The following is an 18,982-nucleotide window of genomic DNA, read 5'->3' on the forward strand; positions in this document are numbered from 1 at the left end:
ATCCTGCAAAAAGGGATGAGACACAAGAACACCTCCAAATAGACAGCTCTTAACCTATCTCCAAGGTCTCACTTCTAGCTTTGTTTCTACTTGGATATTTACTTTGTCTCTCCCCTAAAAACCTGCCTTTGCCCTCAAACAATACGGTTTGGCTTTGTTCACCTCTGAACTGGGTCCTGATACCACAGTCTTATTGTACCAACAAACTTGTCAAAAACTGACTTGACTGCTTTACTGATGGAAAGCAATTCCTCACTTGAAATCTATCACATTGCAGAGGCTGAGGAGGATTACACATCCTTCCTCCCCCGAGAACAACAGGGCATGTCAATGAGCAAGTACCTTAATGCCAGAAAGCTGCTGCTCTATTCTAGTAGAACGTTCTGGTCTTGTCATAGGGACTCAACCAGAAGATAAAGATGACTCAGTATCAGATACTGACCTTCCTTGAAAATGACAGGCCAAACCTAATAACTTCTGCTATGTTCTTATCTATGGGAACACAAAACTGAGCAAAAAACTCCAACCTTTCTCCATCTTCCTTATCAATGTGCAAGACTTGGCTATTTTTAAAAAGTGTATCTGCCCTCCCACGCTACTAGCCACTGAGGCAGAAACACTAGCAGTGCCTTTCATCAGGGTTGATGTGTGTGACAGCCAAAGAGAAAGGAGTTACAAAAAGCCTCCTTCAATGTTTAGGGTATGGCATGAGCCTAACCTCTTACGTTCATTTATCATTAGAAAAATATGGAGAGCCTAAGATAATTATGCTATGTATGACAGAGATGGAACTTTCTCTTGGGAACCCAGTGTTTTTACGTGTCCTCTGCATTATATCAGAGATGGTCTTTTCAGAGTATGATGCCACGGATTTCTAGGTAAAATGTGCAACTTTAAGAATATTGAGAATGACAATTTACATGTAGCGTTAATGCTTAAACAATGTTACCTAAGAACATGGGCTTTAATGACTTCTCATAAACTCTCTTACCTGCATAGTAAATGAGAAGGGCACAGGATGCATTTAGAAATAGATTGGGGAGGAAATCTGAAGAGCAAAGAATAATGGATTTTATGCAGACCTAAATTTAGTATCTTAAGTGTTGCCAAAGAGGCAACAAAAAGAAAATTTGTAGAAGCAGAGTATTATGTGCCTTATATTCCATTTATTAAAAGTTTTCTTCTGTCGTTTTTTCCCCTTTTAATAGGCAGCTTACTCAGGCTTGCTCTATTTGGTGCTAACCAATGGAAGTTCACTGCTCAGTCTTGAGAATTCAGCTAGAATAAAGAATTTCAGAAACGAGAAAACTTACTCCTTCACAGAAGAGTAGACACTTCTTGCCTCGTAGTAAAGTTCTTTCTGATAAAGCAGTAAGTTGGGAATAATCATGAAAGTATTGATCTCGGTCGGCTCTCCAGTGTGGAAATTTGCATGTAAACTGTTTTCTGATTAACAAAGAAGTCTTTTAAGATGTTTGTGCGATCCCTTCAGAAGTCATGGCTAAAAGCTTTAAAATGCAACCTTTAACCTTGAAAATGCTGCTTTCTAATTGGTTGCCTTATTTGCTAATTTGTTGTCCTGGTAATAATATTTAAGTAGTATCTGTGATTTTTTTTTCCTGAAAAAATAAACACTTTTAAGGTTTTATTTCTTGGTTGGCCAGAAAAACTTGATATTCGTCTCTTTTCCCTTCATGCATACAGCATAAATAAATGGTATATTCCTTGTTCAAAGTTTGAGGCGTCTTAGTCACTTAACACACCCAAAGTCAGCTAATGGGTAAGAGACACAAAAGCATGACACAAACTCATCTGCTACAGAATGAGAGTAACTATTTTAAAAGACATTTAAAAAGTTAAAAGCATGAGACAAACTCATCTGCTAGAGAACGAGAGAGTAACTATTTTAAAAGACGTTTAAAAAGTTAAAAGCATGACACAAACTCATTTGCTAGAGAACGAGAGAGTAACTACTTTAAAAGACATTTAAAAAGTTAAGTCCATGCAGACATTAATTCAGAATTGTTTTTTCCTCTTCTTCCTAAACTGGAGAGGTCAGATCTTGGTTTAACTCAATTGGCCTCATTACTGTCTTGCTGCACTTCAATCCTTGTGTATTGGGCACTCTGGTGTTCACAGGCAACTCTGCTCTGCTTAGTCAGACTGGAGTCCCAACCTCATTGACCCACTTAATACATGTATTAGATTGACAGTAGCCGAATCTTTGTTATAATAGATAAATCATTATTCCCATTGTTGATAAAACCATCACTCTCAAGATGGGTTTCATACAAATAGGGCACATGTTTTTCTTCTTCAAACACAAAGCTCCAATTCCCCTAAGCTTTTCGGCTTGCTGTAATTCTACTTCTTGGCTTTGTTTTACCTTCAGCTGCCAGCGTATTTTAAAAACCATGCAGACATACTGAAAAAACATCCAATGCAACTTAATGTAGGTGGATATGACTGGACTTTTTGCTGTGAAACTTGAGTCATGTTTGAGTAATGAAATAAACAAACTAAAATGCGGAGCAAGCACAAGAATCATCTCTTATATCATCCCTTATTCAGACTTTTTTTTTTTTTTTTTTGAGACGGAGTCTCGATCTGTCGCCAGGCTGGAATGCAGTGGCGTGGTCTCGGCTCACTGCAACCTCTGCCTCCTGGGTTCAAGCGATTCTCCTGCCTCAGCCTCCCGAGTAGCTGGGACTACTGCGCCACAACGACCAGGTAATTTTTGTATTTTTAGTAGAGATTTGGTTTCCCCATGTTGGTCAGGATGGTCTCGATCTCTTGACCTCGTGATCTGACCGCCTCAGCCTCCCAAAGTGCCGGGATTACAGGAGTGAGCCACTGCCCCCAGCCTTATTCAGTATCTTTTAAAAAATGTTTTCAGCCAAATAAAAGAACGATTCACCTTCACAACTTGCTGGCTCTCCAAAGAATGACTGGCACCATCCTATTTTTAAAAAACAGCTTTTAAAAAAGACTTTTCTGCTTGCCTTCCTAGAAAAGGGTAATTTTCCTCTTGATTCAATGTTTATTGTAGAAAATAAAGTCAAAGAAAGAAATACAAATCATGTATCATTAAAAAGAGTCTTCTAAAACACACTGAATTCGAGAGTGCTTTATTCCCTGTAATGTGCCATACAAATGCAAAGCAGGACTAAGAATCATCTTTGATAGCAGGTGGGTCTTTAATCTACTAAAAAATCTTCCTAGGGTTCATGTAGGTGTCTGCGGATGTTGCTATGTCCACAACTGTAGAAGCCAGCATAAGAAAACAAAAAACAAAAGCCACAGTGCTAACGGGGAAGTACAAAAGTCCTCGAATATAGTTGCCATCGGAATACCCAGGAGTCCCTCTCAGAAAGACCCTCCTATACCTCTGTGATACCTCATAAGAGCCATTCACGCCAAGTGGGGAACCAGCCGATCACAAAAGCCCCTAGGGAAGGAGCAGCCCCTTCTTTCCACTGCTAGTTCTCACCATAAACAACTTTTGCCTTCATATAGAAGTGAAATCTGTTTTTCTGTACTCAATAATTAGTCAAAATAAATGAAATCCCTTGCTGCATGACAGACCTTCAAATATGTGAAGACAATTAAGACACAGCCACTTCCGTGCCCAAATCCTTCTGCAGGTTGAAACATCAAAGCTGAAGCTGTGGAAACTGGTGTCACCAAGTTAGCACCTACCTAGCTGGGATGAAACTTCAATCTGACTCAAACATTTACTGCAACATTAGTGTGTGAAGATACAAAGTCACCTAGTCACTGCCCTTGAAGGATATGGAATTCAGTAAATCCAGTAGATATAATTAATCTTAGTTACCAAATGTGTGCCCACTATGTATTAGAAACTATTTATGGCTGACCTTGTTCCAGATAGAAGGAAAAAAGTTCCATGACTTTTTTGCCAGAAATACGAGAAAATGCTTAACATAAGTATTTTTTAAAAGCATCAACACTTTATTAACCTTAGTATCATCGCAAAGGCATCCTACCAATTAGGTAATTATGTTGAGATCAATTTATCCAAAGATAATTGGATAAGTTGAGGTCAATTTATCCAATTTGGCAATTTATCCAACATGGCAGATGAAAGAGTTATAAACCCAAGATGAATGATTCGTTTTTTAAAGAGTTAATAAAAATATCTAATTTCCAAAAAAACCTATGTTAGACTGATGTATTTAAAATGTGTTACAGTAAAAATCTCACACAAATAATTGTTCTGTACTTTAGATCTTAAATGTACCTAAACTAAATTTATTGAGTAATTATAATACGCAGAGAAGTAACAAAACTATTTTAAGATTTTTCAGTGGTGTGTATGTATATGTACGCATACTCGTATAATCACGTTTTAAAGCCTTCTTCCAAGCATATTTCACATAAGATGAACAGTTAGCCAAAAGAATTACATACATTTCAAAACATCTTTGGAGGTAAAAGGCACTTTAAACGTTAGCATCTTTTTCCTTACAATGCAATGGCGAGAAAACGCATGAGAATTCTTGATGTGCAAAAAAAAAAAAAAAAGAAAAATCATTTTATCAATACCAATGCTCTTTAAATAAATTTCAAACGTAAAAGTTTTAAAATGGCAATCCTAGTTTTAATACTCTTACAGGTTTCTGGAAATGCGTAGGAAATGCGTAATATGTTAAAGTATTACAGCCTGGTAGTAAAACCGACTACTGCAACCTAAGCTACAGAGCACGATTATATTTTCACTCTGGCCGCCTAATTTTCATTAGTGGACTAGATCGTACTGCTAAATATCAAAGCTTGAAATGAAACAATACAGGTCAGCATGAAAAACTAAGTTAGAGAAACTCACTCGCGGTAGCAGACGGCAGCCCGGCAGCCAAGCCTGGAGCTCTGCTGCGTTTGTGCATTCTGCTCCATTTCACGAATCACAGGCAAATCGTTAAACTAAAGCCGCATCAAAGCTTCAGGAAGGGTCTGGCAGGTAGTGTACTTACGGAAAGGCTACCAGGACGGGAGGCGATACAACTTGTCAGGGAGGGTCTCTAAGATTCCCCGGGTGGTAACAAGCATTTAAAAAGGCGATGTGGATTCAGACGGCCTCCTCCCCACAGCATCCCAGACAAAGCCGCGCTAGGCCCCGGGGCGCTCCTGGTGCACCTGCAATGCGGATCCCTCGCCCTGCGATCCCACCCCGGGTCAAGCAGGAGCGCCCCGGGACCGGCCTCTCCTCCCCCTTGGCACTGGGGTGGGCGCGCGCCGCGGCCGGTCCGCACCCTGGACCGGAGCCCGGGCCGGGGAGCCCCCTCCCCAGAAAGGGCCGGCGGACCCCGCGGGGGCGGGCGCGGGCGCGGGGGTCGCCGCGCCTCAGGGACCCTCTTTCCCCCACTCCGCCGTTCCCCGAGTTGCCTTCGTCCGGGGCCACCCCTGCCCCTGGGGGAGCTAACACGGCTCCCAAGCCCCGGAGGTGGGGCAGGAAGACCCCGTCCCCCGTCTCCCGGCGGGGAGGGTTTTTAAAGTCTTCGCCACGAACTCCCGTCCCTGCCCCGCCCCTCCGTCCCTGCCCGGCCCCTCCGCCCCCGCCGGCGCTGCCAGGTGAGCGGGGCCGGACTCTGCACACCCCGGGCCCCGCCTTACCTGCGGGCGCCGCCGTCGCGTTCCTTCAGGCGGCTGCCCTCTTAGGCTCGGTCCTCCCGGCGGGCGGCGGTGGGGGCCCGTGGCCCATGGGCTGGGCGGGGCGCGGCGGGCGGGGCTGCCTGGGCTCGGGCGCTGCCCGGGCCGGGCCGCCGAGGGAGGTCAGTGGGCACCGCCCGCCCGGCGCATCTCGCCCGCTCCCACCCGAGCGCTAGCCGCGGTGCACCCTGGGAGCGGGGCCGGCGGCGAGGCCTGGCCGCGCTGACCCGGCGGGCTAGGCGCCGGCGCGGCGGCGGGTCTGTGTCTGCTGGGCTGGACGGGGGCGGCGGGCCGATATTCACTTGGCGAGGCGGGGCGACGCCCCCTTCCGCCCGACTGTGGCCGGGCAGGGGCGAGGGCCGAGGGGAAGGGAGGGTCGGACCCGCGGGACGCAGGCGCACAGCTCAGGTGCGGCCGCACTGCGGTTGCCCTGGGTAACGCGGCCCGGGCGGGGGCGCGGGGAGGAGCGAGGGAGGCAAGCGGGAGCGCGCGCGCCGGGCGCGGGGGTGGGGGGGGGGGGGATGGCCGGGCCCGGCCGGGCCGGGGCTGGGGGGCGGGGGCGGAGGCTGGCGGTGGGGGCGCGGGCTGGGTGGCCGCGCATGCGTGCGGCCCCCGCTCCCTCGGGGCTCCCCGGCCTCGTGCGTGCGCACGCGCGCTGTCCCCCGGAGGCGTCTGGGTGTGCGGAGCGCGCGCGCGCGGCTCGGAGGCGCACCTGTGAGGTGTCCCTGAGGAGAGGTGGGTGCGCGGCGCCCGCGGCCTGGGGCGCTGACTCCCCTCACTTGGAGTGAGTTCTCGGCGGCCGGGCTGCAGTCTTTCTTTCTTTCCCGAAGGGAGGCGGGGGCCGGGGGCCAGGGAGCGGGCTGGGGGTGGGAAGGAGGTGGAGTGGATTAAAGAAAAGAAAAACAACCCATCCCGGAGGATGGGCCTCGGGCCGGCCCGGCCCTTGGGGATGGCGGGGAAGGTCAGAGCGGCTCCGCGCAGCCGGGCGGGCCCCGGGCTGAGAAGCCGCCCCTCGGGCCTCGGGCGGTCGGCCGCGGGCCCGCAGTGCGGGGGAGCGGGGCCGGGGGGCGCAGATGGCCTCCGGCGCAAGCGAGGGCTGGGCAGCGGGCAGGGCGAGGCTGGGCGAGGCCCCTCGGGAGCCGGACTCCCGAGCCAGGCTCCATTGTTGTTAGAGCCGAGGGAAGGGGGAGCGCGGCCGCCCTCGTCGCCCGTGGAGCCGCGCCTTGGAGCCCTTCCAGGCGGGTCCCGGGAGAGGCGGTCATGGCCGCACCAGGGGACCGGGGACCCGGGCGGCTGCGGAGTAGCCGGCTGCATGGGGTGCTGTGGGTTTTTCAGGGCGCCCTGCGTCCGGCAGAGGAGGCGAGCATCCCGCTCAGGTGATGAGGAACCCCTCGCGCACCCAGCGCAGAAGGCTGCTGCCGCCGGACGCCTCCATTGTTTGACCACAACAAGGGCCGGATTCTCAACCAGGTAAACTGGCTGCCGGCGCTGTCCACTTCCCTCTGACTCCCGCCTCCGCAGGCGTTCTCACCCCTTCCAGGACTCGACTGCGGTTTTCTCACTGTCCCTCGCTTCTCAGGAACTCCGTATACCCCCCTCCCAGACATTTTCCCATCCGGATCCATCTCTCCGCCACATCCTCATTTCCCCCAGAACTCAGCTCCTTTGTGAAACCTTTTTTGCCGAACTCTAACAACTAAATCTCCCCGGGAGCCTACTCCGAACTGAACTGTTCTGGTCGCTAGATTGCTTACGGGCCGTCTTATTGCAACAAAGGAGACCAGATACTGAAAAAAGATTTCCGAGCTATTGCCTTCTTCAAGGAACGTTTTCTGATATTTACAGTTTATTGTTTTCACAAGATGGAACTGTTTTTAGGCATTTTGTCTTATTTAGAGAGGGCTTCTATTTCCTTTATAGACACACAGTTTTTTAGAGCAGGAAATTGACCTTGTTCAACCCTCATGTTAATTTAAAATTTAAAAATTAATTTTAAATTAGCAGAGTAGTACATTTTCTTTGTAAAAACAGCATGTCACAGAGATGGCATTTTGTCTTTGACTATCAACCTCTGTCTCCAGGGATGGCCATTATGTGTATGGTGTGTATCCTTCTAGATCTTTTGGAGCACTTTTATGTGTGTGCACTTAACATCATTTTTGACTGCTTTAACAAGGACTGTTGCACCCTAACTTTCAATTTTAGCATATAATGCTTCAAGTCATTTTTTAACAACTGCTGCACCATGTTCCATAGTTTCAGTATATCCTGGTTTAGCCATTTCCCAAATTGATAGCGGTTTAAGTTTTAACTTCAAAACAGCTTTTTCGCTGGTGGTGGTTCTCTGTTGAGATGAAATTTCGGTGATAGGAGCACAGATCTACGCTAATTATCGAGATTCGGCATTTATGATGAAGTTCTCTTTTGGTTAAGAAATTTACATGTGGAAGCAGCCACCCCACCCCTATGGTAGTTCTGATTCTAGCACTTAGAAGTTGTGTGACCTTGGGGAGGACATGGAATCACACCAAACCTCGGTTTTCTTTTCTGTAAATGGCCTGCTCTGTCTACTCCATAGAGTTCAATGATACAGTGCGTATGTTTTGTAGAATGTAAAGTAGTATATAAAGGTTGGTTTTATTAGCCTTTGTGATCCAAAAATTATTTGCAATATCATTTATATGTTTTGACCAGATGTGTGTGTATCATATCACAGAGCACTACAGATAGTCAACTTTGAATGCTTTTTAATTTGTGATTTTTTAAATTAATTTTTATCAAGTACTGACAATACATTAGTCTTCTTAAACAATATTTTGCAAAGCATTTTTTCCTAGGGCTTTCTTTTCTTCCTCCTCTTCTTTTAAAAAAAAAAAAAAAAAAGAGAGAGAGAGATAGGGTCTCTTTCTGTTGCCCAGGCTGGAGTGTAGTGGCATGATTCTAGTTCACAGCAGCCTCGGACTCCTGGGCTCAAGTGATCCTCGTGCCTCAGCCTCCCCAGTAGTTAGGAATGACTACAACCATGTGCCACCACACCTGGCTGATTTATTTTATTTTTGTAAAGACAGGGTCTTACTATCTTGCCCCAACTGGTCTCAAACTCCTGGCCTCAAGCAGTCCTCCCAAAGTGTTGGAATTAAAGGTGTGAGTCACTGTGCCCAGCGCCTAGTGCTTTTACATACCTTAAAAAATAAGGCATATAAATTAGTTGACTGTGAATAAACATATTAGCAACCTGAACACTAGACAGTACTCTCACTATAATATTTAAGCTTATTTCCTTAGAGTTGTAAGTTGTACGTGTATTTTTCTGTGGCAGCAGCAGATTCAGATTAGCTTTTATGTCCTTCAGGGAAAAGGGATTATTACTAAATTTGCAGGCTGTATCAGAAAGAGTTTTAATATTGAGATTTAATATTTTAATCATTTAAATAATGATAGAATGATGTGATGGGTAACATTTTAAGATGTAGGAGATACGATTAGGGGCTTTGTACGTATTTTTCTTTCTTTCAGATATATATGAGTGCCTGTAGTGTGGCCAGCAAAATCAACTTATTCTTGTTCTCTTGAAGCTTATGATCTGTGAGGGGGAGGGGATCGGAATTTAAACACGATCATACAACTACACGTATGATCACAAACTGGTATCTGCTGTGGAAGTTAAGAAGCACCTGCTATGAGGGAGTATAAAAAAAGAGGAGACCAAATTTTAGAGTGGAGAGAAGGGGCCTAGGAAAGGCTTTTCTGTATAAATAAGATTTAAGCTGAGATTTGAAGAGTGCATAGGTGTTAGTGTGGAGGGAAGTGGGGGATAATTTTCCAGGCAGAAGAACAGCATGTGGGAAGGCCTCGAAGTGGGGAAAAAGCTTTGCCCATTCCAGGAACTGGAAGAATGAATGTGGATAGACTATGGAGGTGAAGAGGAAGAGTGGCTAGGCCAGGGGCCAGATCAAGGAGGGTCATGTAGGGCAGGCTGAAGTGGTTGTATTTTATCCCGAGTGAAATGGGAAACCATGATATGGGTTGGGATTTATGAAGAGGAGTGACATAATCAGATTTGTATCTTTAAACAGCCAGTCTAGTCGCTGCATGCAAGATGTGGGGGCGTGTTGGGGGTGGAGAGTAGAAGTGGGGAGACCAGGCTGGCCGTCTCAGAGGGCTGTCTGGAAGAGACATGAGCTTTCCCTTGGAGTTCACATTGACTTCACGTTACCAGCTACACTAAGGTCAAATCAATGTTTGATTAAAAAAAAAAAAAAAAAGATCCTGGCCGTGCACAGTGGCTCACACCTGTAATCCCAAGCACTTTGGGAGGCAGGTGGATCATGAGGTCAGGAGATCGAGACCATCCTGGCTAACACGGTGAAACCCTGTCTCTACTAAAAATACAAAAAATTAGCTGGGCGTGGTGGCAGGCACCTGTATTCCCAGCTACTCGGGAGGCTGAGGCAGGAGAATGTCGTGAACCCGGGAGGCGGAGCTTGCAGTGAGCGGAGATCGTGCCACTGCACTCCAGCCTGGGCAACAGGGAGACTCCGTCTCACAAAAAAAAAAAACCCACAAATCCTTGTTTCTAATTTTTAAGAAGTAGAGATAAATAAAAGTAGCAATAAAAAGGTACTTTGTATGCAAAAAGTACACATAAACGTTAAACTAGTTGTCTATACTTAAAAGTATCAGCGAATCAAATTAAAAATTGGGACATTATTTAACAAGGTTTGGATGTTTTGACAAAGCAGTAATACATGAGGTAGGAGTGAAGTGAGACTCTAAAATGAAGGGAAATATTTGTAGATGTTATTGACTAGGAAAACAGTAACAAAAATTATTAGACAAAAAAATTGATGGAGTGACCATGTATTAGCATATGTATAAAATTAATAGCTTTCTAAATACCAGAAATAACCTACTAGAACCTAAAATGGCCAAAAAAAAAAAAAAAAAAAACCCTAAACAAGAAACTGGCTCTGACCAGATTGCAGCAAAACAAGTGAACCGTGTAGGCACAACCTTACAGAGTCAAGTGTGCGCTCTGTGGAGGAGACCATAAAGTATCCTGAAAGGTCTGAAGGGGTCACCTTGAACGGAAGGAGAGGCCATCTTCGGGGCTGTGATGTCTGCATGTTATGGAGATGTTCATTTTGGGGTGAACTTGGTAGAATATGAGTAATGAGGTGAGACAAATTTATTTAAACATATTACAGAGCCACATTCATTAAAACAGTATCATTCTGGCTGTAAAATATCCATACGGGTCACTGGAACTTATTCAGCACCCCAGAAATATACTTTTTTATATGGAAATGTAATAAATAATAATGAAATCATCACAAATGCCCTCTGAGTCTAAAGAAAATGTAAGTAAATATTAAACATCTGTAAAGAGGAGTTTTACATGCTAAGATGGATGGAGCACATGCTTTAGACTCAGATGTATCTGAACTGGAATCTTTTAAGTGAGGAAAATAATCCCCACTTTGCAGGTGTTACGAGAGTAAGAGATAAAGGGCCAGGCACCTACAAGGCACTCAAATCTGTAAGTAGCTGCTGCTATTAGAAACAATAGAGAAAATAATAGTTAAAAATTAGTGTATTAGACTACATAAAAATCTATTCTTTAGGAAGAGAAGGGGAAGAAAAAACCCGAATCATAAAGTGGAAAATATTTGTGGCAAGTGATAAGCTAAGAGTTAGTATTTTCAATAGGTAAAGAACTCATCCAAATTGGTGAAGAAAATAATGAAGATTCACAAACAGGTGGTTATAGGATGTGAATAGACGGTTCACTGGATAGAAATATAACTTGTGAAACATTGGAAAAGCTGTGTGATTCATTAATAATCAAATCACTAATTACTGTATAGAAAAGTTAGATTCTGTTCTGAATAGCAGCAAAACTAGAAAACATTTACAAGTAAGACATAAATGTACCAAAGCTTTATGAAGAGAAGTAAAAACTTTTACCTAAATGATTTAAAAGCTAACCTAAATAAATGGGCAGACTTGTTCCTGGAGGGGAAGGCATCATTGTAAAGACTGCAGTACTCTCCAAATTAAACTATGATTTCAATGTAATTACAATTGAAATCCCAGTGGGAATTATTTTTGGACACTTGATAAATTGCTTCTAAAACTCTTTTGTAGGAGTAAATGTCCTAGAATGGCCAAAAAATGACAAATGTTTTTAATGGAAAAGTAGTGTTGGGGGATTTGCTATATGAGAAGTCAAAGCATACGGAAATGCTGCAGTAATATAAATGGTGAACACAAGAATAGACAGATTGACGCCTGGAGCAAAGTAGTAACAGACCCATTTTTATATCGGAATTTAGTATATGATAAAGTTGGTATTTTGCAACAGTTGGGAAATTATAATTCAATATGTTGTATAGGGATAAATGGCTCTTTATTTAGAAAGAAAGATCCTACTTCATCACATTCAAAATAACTTAGATGGATTAAGGAACTAACTAAAAAAACCTATAAAAGTATTAGAAGGAAATATAAGAGAATTTGGTATGTAGAAGGATACACTGGAAATGATGTGTTTTAGGTAGGCCATTTAGGTAAGACCAAGACCTAAAATCATAAATGAAAGGATTGATAAATTTGACTGTAATCACAGTTGATAATTCTGTGACAAAAAGCATTACAGAGTGACGGACTGGGAAAACAACCTGTAGCATGTATAAAGAATAAATAGAATTAACAAATTAGGTAATGAATTGAGGATATGAATAGTTCTTAGAGAGATAAAAGTGTTCAAACAGTGAAGAGAAATTCAACCTTATTGTGATTAGGAGAATGGAAATTTAAAAACTAGATTTTTTTGTTGGGAGGAGGGGCATCAGGCAAAAATTAAAAACTATCCAGCAATGTAAAAGAGGCACCTAATGCATTGTTGGGACATAAAATTGTTCCAAGTTTTTAGATGGCAATTTTGGCAGAATTTTATCAAAATAAAAGTACACGTTGATTTAGCAGCTACACTTCAAGGAATCTGTGCTATTTTCATAGGAGGACATACGTTAATATAAACAACGTCTATTGCAGCATTTATAATGAGGAAAATTTGAAGATAATCACAATAAATTTTGGTACCCCTATACTGTGGAATAGCAAGTAGTGTTTTGTTTTTCGTGGGGTTTTTTGTTTTATTTTGAGACAGGGTCTTGCTCTGTTGCCTAGGCTGGAGTGCAGTCGTACAGAATGTGGTTCAGTGTAGCCTTAGCCTCCTGGCCTCAAGTGATCCTCCCGCCTTGGCCTCCCAAAGTGTTGGGATTACAGGCATGAGCCACCATGTCTAGCCTGTTAGTTTTTTATATAGAGAGGTAGATTTGTATGTACTGACATAGCCTGTATGGATGTCTTAGAATATACTGTTGAACCAAAAAAGCAAGCTTAATCTCATTGTTTGTAAGATACAAAACAAAATAATTAAGGGTGTGTGTATATGTATATATTCTGAGTAAGAATTAGAAAAAGACTAGAATACCTGAAAACATTTAATTCTGATTACTTTGTGGGAAAAGCCTAGGGGAGACTGGGTTTTCATATCACATGTGTTTGCATTGCTTCACTTTTTTTTACAATGGGCATTTACTTTTGTAATGAAGATGTTACAGTTTCTCACCAATTGGTAAAAATGACACACTCTTACGTTACATTGGCCATATGTATCAAGAGTCTTAAAATTATTTACATTTCTTGATGGTCTAGGAACCATCAAAAGAATATTTTTAAATACAGAGAAAAGCTTTCTGCACAAAATATGTATATTGTAGAATTATATTTACGGGCACAGTTTGCAGAATGGTTATGATACATCCCCTATATCATATATTTAGTGGCAAATAACATTGCCATTAAAAATGTTTATGAAGAAAATACATTAAAATGCTTTGTGTTAAGTGGGAGGAAATCAGGATACACAACTGTATACATGATATGACTAAAACGCCCCCAAAAAAGTCCCAGAAGCCTTCCAGTAAAACCTATGCATGGCAAAAATATGTAGAAGAAATTAGATGGAAATCTTAAGAATTGTGAACTTCGGTAGGATGTCGGGTGATTTAAATAGTCTTTTTTGTATTTGCCAAGATTACATGTACCTGTATTACATGTATGATGGAACATTTGATTTAACAAAGTATATCTGGAACATGATAGCTACATGGCAAATAGACATGAGCACTTTTTTTTTTGGTTAAAGCCATATGAATAAATTTGGAAATTACACTGAAAATGATTGGGACCCATTGAAAACTTGTGAGTAGGGTAAGAACAATCCATTTTGCATTTTAGAAGGTTACATTAGAGTTGATAATGGATTAGAGGGAAGCAAGACTGGAGGCTTTTGTCGAATTCCAGGGAAGATGACGATGGCTTGAGTTAAGTTGAGACAATGCAGGTAGACAGTGGAGAGTTTCCAGAGGTATTTGGAAGAGAGTAGCTAGACCTTTGTGATGGGGGGAGTCAATGATATTGACTTGGGCAATTGAGGGGAGAGTGGACTCATTTACTATAGTTGGGAATTGGCTATGGTTTGAATATTTGTCCCCTCCAAAACTCGTGTTGAAACTTAATCCCCAATGTGACAGTGTTGAGAGGTGGGGCCTTTCAGAGGTTTGGCTCATGAGGGCAGAGCCATTCATAGATTAATGGGTTGTCATGGGAGGGGACCTGGGGGCTTTATAAAAAGAAGAGAGACCTGAGACAGCATGTTAACATGCTCAGCCCCCTCTCATCGTGTTATGCCCTGTGCTGGCTCAGGGCTCTTTGGAGAGTCCCCACCAGCAGGAGAGCTGTCACCAGATGTGGCCCTGGGCTTTCTCAGGCTCCATAACTGTAAGAGATAAATTTCTTCATAAATTATCCAGTTTCAGGTATTCTCTTGTAGGCAATAGAAAACAGATTAAGACAGGAATATAGTAGGCTTTGGTGAGGAAGTGACTGATTCAGTTTTGGATGTGCTTGAGTTTGAAGGTTTTACAGGACACATAGGTATCTCATGAAGAGGATTTACAAAGAATAATTTTGCACTACACATGTTTTGCTGTAAGAATGACCAGATACTATACATAGCTATGGTATTAAAATCAATATTTCTACATGGTAAATTTTTCTTGCAATATAGTTGTATGTCTGTAAATTGGGGCATATCTGTCTAGATAGACTGGACTGTTGATATTTTTCACATAGAATTATTTGAGACTGCATGACCTTGACTTCAGGTAATACCATGATTGTCTTTGGGGTTCACTGGGTAGACTCTTGCCTCTCTGAGTGGGTGGGTGGTGGAGGTTCCTCTGGGCATTAGTGGTCCTTTTGTCAGTCATCCTGTTGTCAGAGTACACCTGACTTCTTGGAGTGATTTCTCTTCATCTTGGTAAACTGGTCCCTTCCACATAGGGGCAGGCCAGGAAATAGGCAGAGTGGTGCCCTTTCATCCATGTGTGAGTGCCCACCTGGCTGTTAGTAGTATGGCTGGAGCATGGGTACCTTGAAGGACAAGTGGGGAAAAGGTAGCGGAGAAAGTGCCTGCCAAGGTAACAGAAGTCATTAGAGAGGAAAGTAGATGTCTTCATCAGAGGCTGGGGCCCAGTCTCTGGGAAGTTGGCAGCAGTCAGTGTGGCTGTGCTCTTTGCCTTCATTTCCTCAGCTTCTCCTGCTCACTGTGTGTCTGCCCTATGCTTCTATGTGTGCCCGCCCTCCCCCAATCTCTTCTCTCGCTTGGCAGTAAATAACACATGTGACCCCAGGTGGTCACTCTGGAAAGCCATTCTGAAACTGTAACTTCTGCCAGCTCACATCACAGACCCAGTCTTCCCACTTCCCACTTCCCAATTCCAAATTCTCCAAAAAGACAGTCTGATTGGCTTAGCTTGGATTCCACGCTCACCGTATTGGTTTTACTGTTGCGGAGCTTACAGGAGCAGATTGATTTAGTGTGAGCCTGGTAGACTGGCTAGAAGGGAGTGCAGACGAGGACACTCAGGAGAGGCATCCTGGAAGTTAGAAAATTTCAAGAATGGACAGGAGCAGTAGTTTCAAACGGCCTAGAGATGTAATAAAGGGATTAGGAGTGAATCTTAAATTTAGCAAATTGAAGTCTTTCAGCCCAGGTTGGAAGTTGTGTCTACTGGGCATGGTGGCTCACACCTGTAATCCCAGCACTTTGAGAGGCCAAGGCAGGCAGATGGCTTGAGGCTGGGAGTTTGAGACCAGCCTGGGCAACATGGCAAAACCCTGTCTCTACCAAAAATGCAAAAATTAGCCAGGCATGGTGGCACACACCTGTGGTTCCAGCTACTTAAGAGGCTGAGGTGGGAGCATCACTGAAAGGCAGGGCTGTAGTGAGCCATGATCACGCCACTGCACTCCAGCCTGGGTGACAGAGCGAGACCCTGTCTCAAAAAAATCAAGCAAGCAAGTTGTGCTACAGCTAATCCATGTGGGAGCGTCACAAGGTGGAACCAATGGCTATGATTACTCATTTGTAAGACACTGAAAGAAGAGAACTTTTTTAATACAATTTAATTTTGAAGATGTAGCAGAAGCATTCAAAATGTAATTTTAAAAATATAATTCGTATTGCTTTTTAACACTAAAACATTTCTACACCTTTATTCTAACTCTGAAATACACAATGTCTCTTGTGTCACCTGATACATTATAAGAAATTCAGTAAAGCTATTCTAGAACTCATTTATTTTTCATAACCCTGAAAGTTCATAAAATAATCATAGCTTATTTCCATATCTTATTTTGCAGTGTGTCTATGATATTGTGACAGAGCTTGTGAGGAAGCCTTTGTAGCCAGAGCAGACCCGTGTCCCAAAGATGATGAACTCTGCCACTTAGGTTAACGATACAACAGTTCATAGAAATAATTGGAAACATTTTTCTTCTGCAGAGTAAATTCCGTATGTTCCTCTGGCTTTCCAAATACCACTTTTGGATATGTAGTTCAAATATGTTTAGGATTGAGCCTGATGGGGGTTTAAGAATATTTCATTGATTCAAAGTATTTGGTGTTGGCTAGAAAACATGTCAAGTTTCTCAGTTAACCGATATTCAATAAATTACTTTTAACACTATAACTTTACATTGTGATAGGACTAGGACCTTGTGGTAAGCCTCCAGACTCAGTTAGAATCAGAGAACCTGCACAAAGCAGGTTGCATGCATTTTCATGATGCTTGGCAACTAGAGGTAGTAACCCATTGTGACATTGATTTCAACTCCTGACACCTTAGTGTGAAGAGCCGAGAAGGTTTCTGAGCAGGTGTTTGAGTGCCCTCTGGAGGCCTTGTAAACTGTTGAAATGTGGACTTCTAGCAAGAGCTTTCTTTCACAGCCAGTTGAGAACCAGTGGGCGAGATGGTTGAAACTGGTGTGGATGTCAGGAGCAGAGGAGAGGGGAGATGGAACTCATGGGAATGTACTAGTGTTTACAAGAGCTTGCCCCGCCAACTGATAATATTGTGTTTATGCAGTGAGCGTAGAACACAGAGGCCGTAGGCTCACGGAAGGAGCCAAGGGAGTGTGGCCAGTAATGTCCAGTGGAATAAAGAACGAAAAGTGCCCTTGGATTGGCCAAGAGAAGGCCGACAATGAGGGGAACCTCGGTGGTGTGGTGTTGGATTGAGGCATGAGTGGGGAGTGAAGCAATAGAAATCCGGAAAAATCAGTCTTGAAGAGGTCTGGATGGGGAAATGGAGGGTGGGGCCAGGGAGACAGGGCAGCTAGAGAAGGCCTAGGATTAAATGCTGTTTTTCCTTAAGGTCGGGGGAGACTTCTGCATTGTGTTTAAATGCTGAAGGGAAGAAACAAGCACAGAAAGAAAACAGTTGAAAGGGGTGTGGGGGCCGGGGAGGAGGAGAGAGTTGGTTTCAAGGTTCTTTGCCTGGGAGATTTGTTGAGGGAAGAAGTTGCCTTTTATAGGGACTTTGAGTTTGGCAAAGTAGTGATTTTCAGTTTATCGTGGGATGATGGGGAAATAATTCTAGTAGGCAGTTGGAGATACAGGTGAGAAGAAAAGACTGTGTTAAGAAACTGTGGCATCATCATCATGGAAATAGTCATCATTCCAGCCAAGCAGGTAGTTGAGCTAAAAAATGGAGACAGGACATACTGTATGGAGGACTCCTATATTTAGGCGTAGGCATCTGAGATGGCAGACACAATCAGCAAGGCTAGAGGAAAAATGAGAATGTGCAGGGAACTGGGAGCCGAGGAGACCGTAGACTAGGATTCAGGATGAGGCAGGAGGAACGGCCCGGAGATTTGACTTTGAGAGCAGTTTTGTAGTGGGGGTGGGGGTGGGGGTGGGGGTGCAGAATGCTGTGTAGGAGGCGCACAGAGAAGGTATTATAGATGCTGTGGAGGAGCTCAGCGGTGAAAGTGAGAAGAGTGAATTGGTCTTAGTCGGGGGATGGCTCCAGAGAACACGTCGCTTATCTGTGCATATGAAATTAGAGCTGTAATCAACCATGACTCTAGAAAGGATTATATTTGCTTTTTTGTTTTTAACACCATCGTCTCAGAATATAACATCTAAGTTTCATGTAACTTTTGTGCCACTTCCTACTCTTCTCAGATTGAGAATCTGACCAGAAGGAAGAAAATGTCTAGGTCTATTCGTGACATTTGAGAGAGCTCTTGCGGGAGAGAGTAAATGTGACTGATTTTTGATTTACTATTCTGACACACATCAAATGTTAAATCCCTTGAATCTATGAGACCATTTGCTATCATAAATGACATTTAAAAAAACTTCTTGGTAAAACTAATAGTATGGCTAATAGAAGTTATTTGGCTTCACTTATTTAAAATATTTCATTAAGATAACAGATTCCTAATATCAGAAGTGGTAAAAATAACTGTGTTTAAATCTGGGAGGTGGGATTTGACCTCTCACTTTAGACTGAGTGCCCAGTTTGAGTGGCCAGGCGTACTGTTTAAGCATACACTTATCCAAGGAGTGGAATGGCAGGTTCCAGCTTAGGCCCAAACACGTCTGCTGCTGTGGAACTGGTGTGAAGACCTGTGAAGGCCTTAAGCCATTAAACTTTTGGAGGCCTTTACTATGTCATATCAAACATTAAATCACCCATGTCCCACATAAAATTAGCTTGTACAAAACCATATGAGTTAAGCTTTGATTGGCTGTAGACATTTAACATTTATTAACTTTAATTTTGCAATTTTCTTCTCATGTTTTGCATCCAGTAATGTTTTTTTCAGATCTCAAACATTTACATAGGTCCCCGAGATGCTCATGAGCCTTAGGGACTGCGCGTATATACCT

General features: G+C 43.5%; 3 protein-coding genes across 13 annotated transcripts in view; 2 read left to right on the forward strand and 1 right to left on the reverse strand.

Moving 5' to 3' along the window:
- Positions 1–5,923, reverse strand: part of CCDC92 (coiled-coil domain containing 92) — a 35,008-nt gene extending 29,085 nt beyond the window's left edge. For 2 of the 7 annotated variants that reach the window (XM_003276246.3, XM_030821626.1), the window contains exon 1: positions 5,632–5,711. The gene's annotated coding sequence lies outside the window, so the exon portion shown is untranslated. Of the gene's footprint in view, positions 1–4,991; positions 5,155–5,631 lie in introns of those variants that run through there. The other 5 variants (XM_003276245.2, XM_003276244.2, XM_012509982.2 and 2 more) reach the window with 4 other exon arrangements.
- A 422-nt stretch (positions 5,924–6,345) lies between these two features.
- The window catches only part of ZNF664 (zinc finger protein 664), a 42,036-nt gene continuing 29,399 nt past the window's right edge, over positions 6,346–18,982 (forward strand). For 3 of the 5 annotated variants that reach the window (XM_003276241.4, XM_004089482.3, XM_012509983.1), the window contains exon 1: positions 7,003–7,137. The gene's annotated coding sequence lies outside the window, so the exon portion shown is untranslated. Of the gene's footprint in view, positions 6,452–7,002; positions 7,138–18,982 lie in introns of those variants that run through there. The other 2 variants (XM_030821629.1, XM_030821627.1) reach the window with 2 other exon arrangements.
- LOC100602470 (refilin-A) overlaps positions 7,003–18,982 on the forward strand; it is a 346,040-nt gene continuing 334,060 nt past the window's right edge. Inside the window, exon 1 of the mRNA XM_030821631.1 lies at positions 7,003–7,137. The gene's annotated coding sequence lies outside the window, so the exon portion shown is untranslated. The remainder of the gene's footprint in view (positions 7,138–18,982) is intronic.

Source organism: Nomascus leucogenys, chromosome 10 (assembly GCF_006542625.1).
Source record: "Nomascus leucogenys isolate Asia chromosome 10, Asia_NLE_v1, whole genome shotgun sequence".
NCBI lineage: Eukaryota > Metazoa > Chordata > Mammalia > Primates > Hylobatidae > Nomascus > Nomascus leucogenys.